The sequence below is a fragment of the Idiotropiscis lumnitzeri genome, unplaced genomic scaffold, assembly GCF_059441095.1.
Source record: "Idiotropiscis lumnitzeri isolate Australia: NSW breed Sydney's pygmy pipehorse unplaced genomic scaffold, RoL_Ilum_1.0 HiC_scaffold_349, whole genome shotgun sequence".
Lineage (NCBI taxonomy): Eukaryota > Metazoa > Chordata > Actinopteri > Syngnathiformes > Syngnathidae > Idiotropiscis > Idiotropiscis lumnitzeri.
Window position 1 is genome coordinate 20,644 of NW_028283887.1, and position 12,765 is coordinate 33,408.

Below are 12,765 nucleotides of genomic sequence, written 5' to 3' on the forward strand. Positions count from 1 at the left end.
GCTGAGTTCCTCAGTATTTGATGAGGGAACACAAGGCTGCCACAAAGGTCAAAGTGGTGAGAAGTGTCCTTCAGGGTTATTTAGGAGACTAGGCCATCCAACCTGCATACATGTTTTGGACACACTAATTTGTACGTATACTATGGATAAGGTCCATTTTGTCAAAGTTGGCAAAACTGAACTGAACCCTGAACTGGTTGCCAGCCAATCGCAGGGAACACAAAGACGAACAACCATCTGTGCTCACGCCAAGCAACAATTTCACTGTGGCAATAAAAGCTCCTGTAACATGACTCAGATGATCCAATCTTCTTGAAATTTGTCATATTTGATGATAGTCCAGCCGTGCAGACATCTACAAATTTATTTTTTATTGCAGTGGTAGTGCCACCACTAGTTAAAGCAAATACAAAGTTATTTTCTTTAATGTTTTTCTCCAAGCATGTTAACAAGGTCGACCTCATATTTGCTGGGCTGCCCATTGCGTCGATCGCGATTGACCGTAGCTCGCAAAGGGGGTGTCGGTCGAGCGCATGCAGAGCAGCCAGTCATAGACCTGTTGCATTCCTCACCGCGCATGCACATACAAGGGCGCTAACTAGCAAAAGTAGCAGTTTCCATTTTGTTCCGTCTACTCTAAAACGAATAATAATATGGGAACATGTAAGCCAAGTATTTCAATGCAGAATGAGAGGAGGATTTTTGTTTTGCGGTGGGCTTCGTGGCGGGGAGTCTCGCAATGGCTGGAAAGGGGGAAGCAGGCAATGCGCGAAGGTGCTGGAGAATAACCCGTGGGATGGAGGAGCCGTCCACCACAACCAGCAGCCGCAGCATGAGTTAACATTGCGTCCGAGTACCCATTTAACGTGCCTAATGTTCATTGGGTGGCATGTGCAAAGTTCGCTAGGAGCGGCTTCTGTCCGGGTTCTATTCTTGACTCATGCCATTCAATGCAAGTCATCAGTAAAGTAAGGACAGAAAATGTGCATTCATTGTATTGTGCAATATGGTTTCCTGCAGTTATGCATCAATAAATACTGCAAAGAATTCTAATTCTATTTTTAAATAAATATATAAATAAAGTAAGTAGATCACTTGGACTTCCTTATTTTATTAGTAGCTCACACGCTGAAAAAGAGTGAGCACCCCTGGTTTTGGCCTTCACGATGTCAAAATATGAAATTTGTCATTTTTCGTGAAAAGCTGCGGGCGTGGCTTCGCATAGTTTGTCAATAAAACAACGCTGATGTTGAATGAATGAACGAAAACTCATTAAACTGCAGACGAATCAGGCCTGGCAAACTCATCAATATTTCCTTAGTTTCTTCTGCAATTAAAAAAAAATGGCTCGCTAGCGGGCCCTAAAAATATATAAAGAAGCAGACCGGATGCATGTTTCACCTAACTCTTCAAAAATTTGATGCTCAAGACCTCCAAAGCAAGTCTCTTGGAACCATTTACGAAATTGCACTCAGAGTTGGTACATTTTGAATTCACTTCAAAGATTGACGTGGCGTTGACAACAAAAGCTGCCCTAACTTGAACTACACAATAATTTCTCGTAAAGATTTCTCACATTTGATAATAGTAGACACCATAAGACATCTTTGTAGGGCTGGGCGATACACCGAAAATTTACTGTTACCAAAATTTATTACAATGACCAACATCATATTGCCCATGTCGGTAAATTCGCTGTTTAAAAAAAGAAAAAGAAAAAAGAGAAGTCTTTTCTGTCTGCTTCAATGTTCATGGCCCTGTAAGACGGCTACAGCGCGTCTAGTCACATGACTACACCCATCTGATAAAGAAAGAAAACAGACGACGCGGTCGTAGTTGGCGATTCAAATCCAGAAGCGGCTGACACGGCTGAAGACGAAGTAACGTTAGTTGTAGTTGTTCCTGTTGTGCTTGTCCTGAAAAGAAATTCGACATCTGGGTTCCATAAAGACGGTGTTTGAGCAAAAGAACACGACAAAGAGTGTCGTAAGCACCCAAAACAGCGCGTCCAACCTTTTCTTTTTCACCACCCACAACACAACCATGCTGTGCTGAAAGTTCAAAGGGAGAAGCAAGGTTCGACAAGTGACAACAGCCCATTAACGGAGGCGACACCATACGAGAGAATGTCTCAGAGGTGGACGAGATAGCCTAGCACATATCTAAAGATTTAGCTCCTCTAGTTCCAGTGGCACGCACAGGATTTAAACGTTCATGAAAGTAGCCGACAAGATGTCCGAAAATATTTGTCGCAAACCGTACTACGGGAGCTTAGACATGTCAAGCATTTTGCATCCACATCCGATGGTTGAGTTGCAACATTTACTGTTTGAGCCTGACCATGACATTGACGACAAGTGGCGACTGCACACCAAAGTACTTGAGACGGCACATTTTCCTGATGATGCACACTTGTTTATTTGGCTTGCATTGACATTTTTTTTATTTTATTCAGCATTTTTTATTCGGCATTATTCATATTGTTTACAAGAGACCACACAAATCTACGGCTTTGCACATATTACAGCATCTTGGCGCAATCTATTTGCAGAAAACGATTTTGCGAGAGGTACCCTTTTTCTCCTGTTCTTTGTGACATTGTTCAAGTCATGCAAAGCAAGCTATTTGGAATGTTTATACAAATGATTTTTGTACTTTTATTTTTCATTGCAAGTAATGTGTACCAGTTGGTCAATAAAAAAAATCAGTTAATATGCATTTCCTGCATTTATTTTGATTTTGGTCCACGGGCGGAATTTATCGTGCATTTATCGTTATCGGGGTAAAATTGCTCAATTTATCGCAATATTGATTCGAGGTCCTATCGCCCAGCCCTACATCTTCGTACTTATTTTTATCTTTGTGGTAGCACCACCTACTGGTTTCTTTCTTTTCCTTTTGTCTTTTCCCTTCAGGGGTCGCCACTACGAGTCAGTTGCCTCCATCTAACCCTGTCCTCTGCATCCTCTGCTCTCACCCCAACTACTTTCATGTCCTCTAACTAAATACTCCTCTTTGGTCTTCCTCTTGACCTCTTGCAGGGCACTTGAAAAGTCAGCATCCTTCTGATAATACGCTCACTATCTCTTCTCTGGACATGTCCAAACCATCTCAGTCTGGCCTCTCTGACTTTATCTCCAACGCCCCTTACATGTGCTGTCTCTCTGATGTATTCATTCCTGATCCTATCCATCTTAGGTCACTCCCAAAGAGAACCTCAGCATCTTCATCTCCGCCACGTCCAGCTCTGCCTCCTGACTTTACTTCAGTGGCACTGTCTCCAGACCCGACAACATCACTGGTCTCACCACAGTTCTATAAATCTTTCCTTTCATTTTAGTTGAAACTCAACTGCTCATGCTTCTTCACTTCTTTTCCACACTCTCCATTGCTCTGAGCTGTTGATCCTAAATACTTAAACTCCTCCATTTTCTTGGTTTCTTCTGCCAGTAACCTCACTCTTCCTCTTGGGTCCCACTCATTTACACACAGATACTCCATCTTGCTACGGCTAATCTTCATTCCCCTCCTATCCAGGGCAAACCTCCATGCCACCAGCTTCTCCTCCATCTGTTCCCTGCTCTCACTACAGATCACGTCATCTGCAAACATCATAGTCCATGGAGATTCCTGTCTAACCTCGTCTGTCATCCTGTCCATTAATATAGGGAACAAGAAGGGACTCAGAGCTGATCCCTGATGTAGTCCCACCTCCACCTTGAACTCCTCCGTCACACCCACAGCACACCTCACCACTGTCTTACAGTCCTCATATATGTCCTGCACCACTTGAACAAACTTCTCTGCTACTCCAGACTTCTTCATACAAAACCACAATTCATCTATGGGCACACTGTCAAAGGCTTTCCCCAGATCTACAATGACACAATGCTGCTCCTTCTGACCTTTTCTGTACTTCTCTATCAGCATCATCAAAGCGAATATTGCATCTGTTGTACTCTTTTTTTTGGCATAAAACCATGCTGCATACATACAGATGTTCATATTTACACTCAGTCTAGCTTCCACCACTCATCCCCACAGCTTCATTATGTGGCTCATCAGCTTTATTCCTCTGTAATTGCCACAACTCTGCACATCTCCCTTGTTCTTAAAAATGGGCACCAGCACACTTCTCCTCCATTCCTCTTCTCACTATTTAAGATCCTGTTGAACAACCCAGTCAGAAATTCTACTGCTCCCTCTCCAAGACACTTCCAAACCTCCACAGGTATATCATCAGGGCCGAGTGCCTTTCCACTCTTCATCTCTTCTTCAATTCCCTTCTTACTTCATCCTTACAGATCTTTGCTACTTCCTGGTCCACAGCAGTCACCTCGACTTCTCTTTCTCTCTATTTTCCTCATTCATCAACTCTTCAAAGTACTCTTTCCATCTTCCCATGACAGTACTGGCATCTGTCAACACACTTCCATCCCTATCCTTATTATCCTAACCTGCTGCACATCCTTCCCATCTCTGTCTCTCTGCCTTGCCAACCTATATAGATCATTCACTCCTCCTTCTCTCCAACCTTGCATACCAGTCCCTACCTCACATGCTCACATGAACCTGCAGGAGTGGTCTGACTTGAGCAAGGCAGAGTATAAAGGAAGAACCAACTTCCTCTCTCTCTTTTGAGGTCTCTCTTCTTTTGGTGCCTACTTGTGCCATGTGGTCTCTTTTTCTCTCCCGACCACGTGGGTGCACAGCCAGGGACCTTTCTTTCATGTGCTGTTTTTCAAGAATCTTTCCATGAGCAGAGTTAAGTGCTCATTGGTCTCAGCACGGTATTGTGAATGAAAAGACACCAGCTGCATTTAAAGGCGCGCTTACCGAGCCCAACGAAACTGTTGGCCACAGCAAGCGCTGTTCACGCTGTCCAGTGCTCCTCCACCACTGGGGCCAAGACGTCAAGCAGCCTAGTGCAGCGCTCCCGAACGTATGAACGTGTGATGCCAGTCCACTTTTTCATTTTTCTCTGCGTTTTTCATTTTTCCTTTTTACCTACAACTGTTCCTGAGACCTTCTGTTTCCACCACTTGGTCAGCTCGACTACAAGGCTTGAATCAGGACAACCTCCTCACATCTTATCCATCCCAAGGAGAATGAGTGAGTGCAAATTATCAGGGTACAAAACAAAATTGGTGATTAGAATTGATTTTAAAAGGGGGTGAAGTTAGACATGGAGCCACAGGTCGACCTTTTGAAAAAGTTAAGACTCGCGCGCGCCAAGAGCCTCTATTTTTGATTGCTTTTATTTCACTATTGTAGTCTTGTTCTTTTCTCCCCTTTTCACCATAGTTCATTTTCTTATGACATATTAGAGCATTCTCGTATTTGCATTGTCCACTCTTTCCGTATAACAGAATTTCCTTATGTAGGAAACGACTACGGTACATGTGTAAAGTGTGCTGCCACTGCACTCTTCTTCGCACATGCACGCACACCCACACGTAACACACAAGCTTGTCACAATGCTCGCAACACCTGTATGAACGTAAATTATGTTAATAAAATACAGCTTTTTTTTTTTAAGCTTTTTCTTCCCTCCCTCACCACACAAGATGGCATTGCGCAGCTGATGTCATGCAATGAACTTTTGAAGCCAGCCGCAGGCCGCTTTGAAATCCTCTATGCCCATAGATAGCGCTATTGATCTATCCTTCTCACTAATTACCGGTCCAGTTACCAGGAAGTTTTTAGCACGTCAACAGTTAAAGTATTCCAGGACATGTTAATTTACGCTGCTGTACTTGGTCTGTCAAGCCGCAAGCAATTTCCTCTGAGCAGGTAAACTGCCGGAATCATACTGAGCCAGAATCGATCCCTTGTTTTTTAACTTTGTATCCCACTTCGCTTAATTGGATGCATTTGACTCTCTTCCACGTTGATAACCGTTCTTCTTTGTTTGGATGCCATGATCTACAGTAGGACTGCACGATAAATCGAAATCTAATCAACACTGAGGTTTGACGAAGTGCAATTATCTAATCGCAAGACAGTGCTGTTTTGTATTTTTTTCTCTTTCCCCCAATAGATGAATTAGCCAACCAAAATTGTCGATTCTCAGGTCATAATGGCGCTGGCCAATTTGTGTTGTTGGCTAACATTCGTTAGTCTGTGTTCCGGTGCCTGCAGTCAGCTCGGCGCGACAATAACACACTCTACGTGCACCTTGGGTTTTTCCTGTGATGGGCATGTACCAAAGTGGAAGTAATGAAAGTAACTTCTGCCAATTTAGAGGAGGAGAGGGAGAAGCTCGTGCTAAAGGTACGTCTATTATTTTGACGTACGGCGGATTTGACAAAAATTAACCACATAAAAAAAAAAAAAATAGAAACGCCAGATATATACATATTTCAACATTTAAAACACCACCACAATTTGTATGTGAAGCCTGTCAAACAGGTTCGAAATATACAGATGAAGGGGAGGCAACAACGAGCGGTCATTCACGTGCTAAGCTAACAGTTGCATTTGCGTTATGAAAGTAACATTCGCGTTATGCATCGGAAAACTATCTCGGAAGTAGATGCGCAATACGAGTGACAAGCTCCCTCTCAGAGCGTCTTTTCAGCACTAATGGCAACATTGCAACTAGTGATCGTGCATGTCTGATACCAGCAATGACTGATATGCTGCCTTTTCTAGGCCCAAAAAACCCAAGAGTTTTACACTTTATATTCTGATTTCCTCTCATCTTGCAGAAGCACTTTTTTGTTCCTGTTCCAAAAATGTTTGCAATTTAGGATAGTTTCAATAACGACTTTTTAAAAAGCCTGTAAGAAAAGAATTATCATTATCTTATTAGTATTTGATCCAGTTCATCTACTGTGAAAGAAATTGTAAATTTTGTAGGTTTGTTTACTTAGAATAAGTGCATACCAGTGTGCATTGTTGACCTGATTAAATGTTTACACTTGATACTTGAAGATTGTTTACATTAAGTTATTTATGGTTTGCGTTGCCTTGTTTGATTTTAATGATGCTGGCAAAAAATAAATAATAGGTGTGTTATTGTCTATTCTGTGATATTATTCTGGATATGCAACTTTAGTATATTATAATCTCACCATACCCTGAACCCAAATGTATTATTTTTATTGGCAAAGCTCACACCTTGGCAGATTCACCTTCAGCTTTTAATCAAATTGTGACATTAGTGAATTGTACTGTTATAAGATTGATCAAATTACTTAAACTAAGCTGACGGACAATCGTAGCATTTTAATGCATTTTAACGTGTAAAATACAAAAAAAAACAAAAATCAAAACGCAATCGCAATACTGGTCTGAAAAATCGTAATTATTTTTTTTTCCATAATCGTGCAGCCCTAATCTACAGACATAAATGTAAATGAATAGATTTTAAATCTTTTGAAATTTCAGTAAAACGCCTGCCAAAGACGTCATTTACATGTCGCCATTTTGGATCCGATCATGGCAGGAACTGCTTGAGTTTGCGTTCCTGCAGGCTTCGCTATGGCTTCCGGGTTCCAAATATCTGAATTTTCTTTGTGAGGAATCGATCGTTAATGTAATATAGTAGTATAAAATTTAATGCATACGTTTTTTCCGGGTGAGGGAATTTACGTTTGACAGAGGTATGTCGGTGGGAATACTTACTGTATTCACAATTCCCATGTTGATTTAAACAAATAATGTTCACTTCATAAAACTACATGGTGTACTGTGTGTGTGCTTGAATAAAAATTTGGAACCTCTGAGATTCAAAAACAAACTCAAATTGTCGATATGTAGCAGGCTTCCAACTAATGACTGATTTTCACAGGTTTTTACGTCTGTTTAAGCCTTTTAAACTGAATAAAGAAAAAAAACAATGTGGTGCCCATAGTGGCGACTGAATGTACTGCAGGCAGTAAAATTCAGCCCGTTAATTAATTAAAATATGCAAATTTTTAACTAAAAAGGACAAAAACCTTTTTGAGTTTACGTCGACTAAATTCACGAAAACTAGACCAAAACCTTTTTGGGGAATTTCCGTCAACTAAAATAGACTAAAAGCATTTTCTGTTTCTGGTGACTAAAACTAGACTCAAACAAACGGGGATCGGAATGCCTAAATGTGACGAAAACTAATTTTTCATTCAATACTTCATTTTCGCCAGAAAGACAAAGACTAGATCTAAAATGCCTGCCAAAAATCACATTGCTAGCGCTCCCTAGAAATTTTAAAAGCAGCAACCCCGGATGTTTCACATTGCTCTTCAAAAATTTGATGGAGTATGTACAATAAAATACAATACAACAAGGCCAAGACCTACAAAAAAAGCCTCTTGGAGCCATATGCTAAATTGCACAGGAAGTCTGCCATTTTTATTTCATTTAAAGTTTGTCGTGGCTATGACAAAAGCTGCTCTAACTTTAAATACACAATAATTTTTCGTGAAGATTTCTCACATTTGATAATAGTACAGGCCCGAAGACAAATAGAAACCTCTTTTTCATTGTGGTGGCAGTACCACCTACTGGCTAAAGGAAGTAAATAGTTAATTATTTGATGTTTTTCTCCTAACAGGTTAAAAAGATCTACCTCATAGTATTGATGTCAAAATATAAAATTTGTGATTTTTTACGAAAAACTGTGGGCTTGTCGACGCACAGTTTGCCAAGAAAAGAAAATTTTGACGGTCTAAATAAGCACGAAAACTCATGAAACTTTGCACACATAAAAGGCCTGGCAAAATCATCAATGCTTTATTCGTTTACTGTACGAGTTCTCTACCGACAAAAAGACTCTAATCAAGGTCAGACTGACCACAGAGCTGATTGCCCAGGAGACATCTAGCTGCAGCACTGAAGAGGATCCCATAGCTGCTGACCCGCCTCAGGTAAAGAAAGCCAAAAAGTCCTTTGGAAGTTTATTCAAGTCATTACTGAGTAGATCTGAAGCAACAGGTGCCTCCTCTCTGACCCCAAGGGAGTCTGTGGAGGCAGAGTTTAACAACTATCTGCGAACACCTTACATAGACAAAGATGAGGATGCACTTGTATGTTGGAAAACCTACCAAGTAAACTTTCCACGAGTCGCCAAGCTTGCCTACAGGTATCTATGCATTCCTGCTGCAAGCTCCCCATTGGAGAGGCTTTTTAGTACAAGTGAGAACATTGTCACTTCCCAACATTCTTGTCACAAGCAATGGTGGATAAACTGGTATTCTTAGACAGAATCCTGTGAGACTGAGAAGGGAATTGTTCTCAGTTCTACTTTGACTTTAATAATCTGTCAGAAAGGCAGGTAATTTTGTGAATCAAAACGGTGCGGGTAGAGTACAGCTGCTCATATTATAATTTGTCATATATAGTATTTTTTTTTAAGATATTTACAACTTTGCTGGGGAATATTGCACTTGCTCTTTTATTTTTAATATTTTTGTTCTAATTTGTTTACAACGACCTACAGTACTCAAGGCGCTTCACACTAATACCTCCATATGGAAAGTGCTTTGTTACAGCTCCAACTGTTGTAAAATGCGTTATATAAACAAAGTATTGCATTATATCTGGCGGCATGGTGGCTGACTGGTTAGCACGATTGCCTCACAGTGAGAGACAGCATCAGTCGTGGGTTCAATCCCGGCCATCCTGTGTGGAGTTTGCATGTTCTCCCCGTGCCTGCGTGGGTTTCCTCCGGGTACTTCGGTTTCCTCCCACATTCCAAAAACATACATGGCAGGCCGATTGAACACTCTAAATTGCCCCTAGGTATGAGTGTGAGCGCGGATGGTTGTTCATCTCTGTGTGCCCTGCGATTGGCTGGCAACCAATTCAGGGTGTAACCCGCCTACTGCCCGAAGATAGCTGGGATAGGCTCCAGCGCCCCCTGCGACCCTAGTGAGGAGAAGCGGTATAGATAATGGAAGGATGGTTGGATGTATTGTATCTACCTACTATCTACCTACTGATGACATACCATCAGGAGTAACTGGGGGTTAAGTATTTTGCTCAAGGATACTTAGACATGGTCACAATGGAATGGACCCACAACCTTTTGGTTGGGAAACAACCACTCAACCACTAAGCCAGATGTTTCTGCTTCAGGTTTTTTTTCCTTCCATTTTTTAAATGACGGCCTAGTGCACCTGCGCTTTTATTTATTTTTTTGGTGTGAAATATGTTTAATATTTTGCTGCTGTTAACATTTAAGTGTGAAATACAATGTTAAATAAATAATCTGTGGCCTCCGCGATCCCTTTTATATACAGCAATGATCATTCACAGATGAACCCCCTTAGTCTGTCTTAAATTATAATATATGAATACAATGACATCATGGTGAGTTAACCAAATTAGTCCCAAACAATTGATATTGCAATATAGATCGCAACCCCCCCAAATCGGAATGTCAGTTTTTTTCAATATCGTGCAGCCCTAGCTGACAGCTTCATGAATTGGCTGCAAGCGGTGGCGGACGCAAACGTATTCAACGGCATGTGTGGGAACAGGTATCCGCGGCACAAAGTCGATCAATCAAGTGTCCCCTTAGGAAGTGCAGTCCATGTTTACATATATTTAATGGAATTAAGAGACGTATAGGCAGTGCAATTAGAATATTTCCCACAATCTTTCAGACCTAGGCAAAATCCCATGTGTGCAGCACCGATTAAGATGTTCATATCCATAAAATACAAAATATTGGTGCGATCGTTTCAATATTGTGACATCTAGTTTATTCATCTTTTCATGTTAAGGAATGAAATGCCCCAAAAATCCAAAATATTGGGGAGATTGTTTTTATATTTTCGTACATGTGAGCATAGGAGAGTTGCACGTCAATTTTGGTGGCAATTGGTCGTTGTTTTTTAACAGTAAACCACTTTGAGGCGTTTTCTCTATAGTGAACGTCTATGGGCAGGAAAAAAAAACTTAGTACGCATAAAACCCGAAATTATGTGTCGATTATTTATTTTCAATGTTGAAGTGGGCAGATGTGCACCGGAACTTTGATGACGAGCTTTACATTAAATCGTTTAGATTGTACCAAAAATGAGCACAAGAACAACCCAATTGTTATGCGCAACCCTGGTTATAAGACAATATTCTTGTGGAGAAGGCAGTCTTGCTCAGAAATTAACAGAGCAGAAGTAATCAACCAGGCTGTGAGTCTATACAGCGGAAATACGTGGCATACAGTCACGTCAAACAAGGTGAGCAAAGAATACCTTCCTCTAAAACTTCAGTGTAAATAATGACGGCGTTAGCAAAACTCATCGATCCCCGCTTCTCCTCACAAGGGTCGCGGGGGGTCTGGAGCCTATCCCAGCTATCTTCGGGCATGAGGCGGGGGACACCCTGAACAGGTTGCCAGCCAAATCTCTATAGCAAGTTAAACCTTACCTGTAACGTGTGGAAGTGTAAATAATAACTGTATCTAATGCTTACCTGTAACGATGTTGTGCGGTGCTTAACTGTATAAGAGTCCAATAACGTCTCGGTTCGAACCAGTATTTCCCGTTGTAAAGGTTGTTAGAAACGTCCCGGAAATCTCTTGGTCGAGACTGCCGCAGATATAAACACCACTCCAGCACACGTAGCATCCTGGCTAAACGATGTGCCTATGTGGCGGCCATGATGACAAGGTCTACTTGGCCGTCATAGGCGATGCATTGATGTTGAAAACAAATTTTAAATTGCTCATATGTCAACAGATTTCATGAGTTATACTATTTTGTTGATCTTGAGAATACAGTTTACATCTCTCTCTCTCTGTCTCTCTCTCTGTGGGCTGACGACTTTGCCCCTCCTAGCTTAGGGTCAACGTTGGGACGCAACTGAAAAGTGTCGTGTCTTATCTACCCTAGGGGTACGTTCGGAAATACCTCAGAGAACGCACAGGTTCACTCCGACCGTTCGAATATTAAGTGTGTAGCTGAACTTTGCCGTTCGGAAATTCACAGTGCACACTAGGCGCTCCGACTTGGGACATAGTCCGACAGTGCATCAAGTACCACAAAGATGGGAAATAATGGACTGCCTCGCGAGGGAAAGAAAGAGGAAAATTACACAATATAAACAACTATAACGTGCTCTTCTATTCCTCAAGCGTCCAGATGCAGGGCAGTACCACTTTCTCCGCAGTTGTGAGTGGAAGCATTTTAAGCATGAGCTGCTGATTAGTGTGGAACACTGCGGTCAAGCCTGCCTCATCTCGAGAAGAGAAAGTAAAGCCAGTCGCCAATAATTCCTTCTCGTTGCTTTCATATTAGGCATTACGGTAATAGGTCGCAGACGAGCATTGAAAACCCCCTCCAGAATAAAACTCACCATGACGCTGAACCGGAATTCAATTGGTCGGGTTAGAAATAATATTAAAGGTGGTGTGTGTAATCGCATCGCTAGTCGACTTCTGAGAGAATGTAGAGTGATTGATTTGACTCTTGAGATCCATTGAAAATGAAGAGCATGCGAAATTTGGGCATAAGTCTGCAAGTATAATTTGTTTTTATTCAAACTAATCCAATTGACTTTGCAACACCAGTCCAGTCGTGAATGAGAATCGACCCCCTCGAGCTGTCCACCAAAGGAAGTACCATCCAAATCGGATGTTGCATTTTAAAATGCAAGTCTCCTGAAATATGATAATTTCACTGTCATCAGGTCTGAATTAATATATATATATATATATATATATATATATATATATATCCTTTAGCCATGTTGATACCAGACGAGTTCTGGAGGACACTACAACATCCCATGTCACCCAAAACAAGTCCCATCCCATTCTGATGTGCAATTTCA

General features: G+C 41.4%; 1 protein-coding gene across 4 annotated transcripts in view; it reads right to left on the reverse strand.

The window, feature by feature from the left end:
* LOC148314269 (intraflagellar transport protein 20 homolog) overlaps positions 1-12,158 on the reverse strand; it is a 29,196-nt gene extending 17,038 nt beyond the window's left edge. For 2 of the 4 annotated variants that reach the window (XM_088287708.1, XM_088287709.1), the window contains exon 1: positions 11,407-12,157. The gene's annotated coding sequence lies outside the window, so the exon portion shown is untranslated. Of the gene's footprint in view, positions 1-11,406 lie in introns of all 4 variants that reach the window. The other 2 variants (XM_088287711.1, XM_088287707.1) reach the window with 2 other exon arrangements.
* Positions 12,159-12,765: the final 607 nt, after the last annotated feature.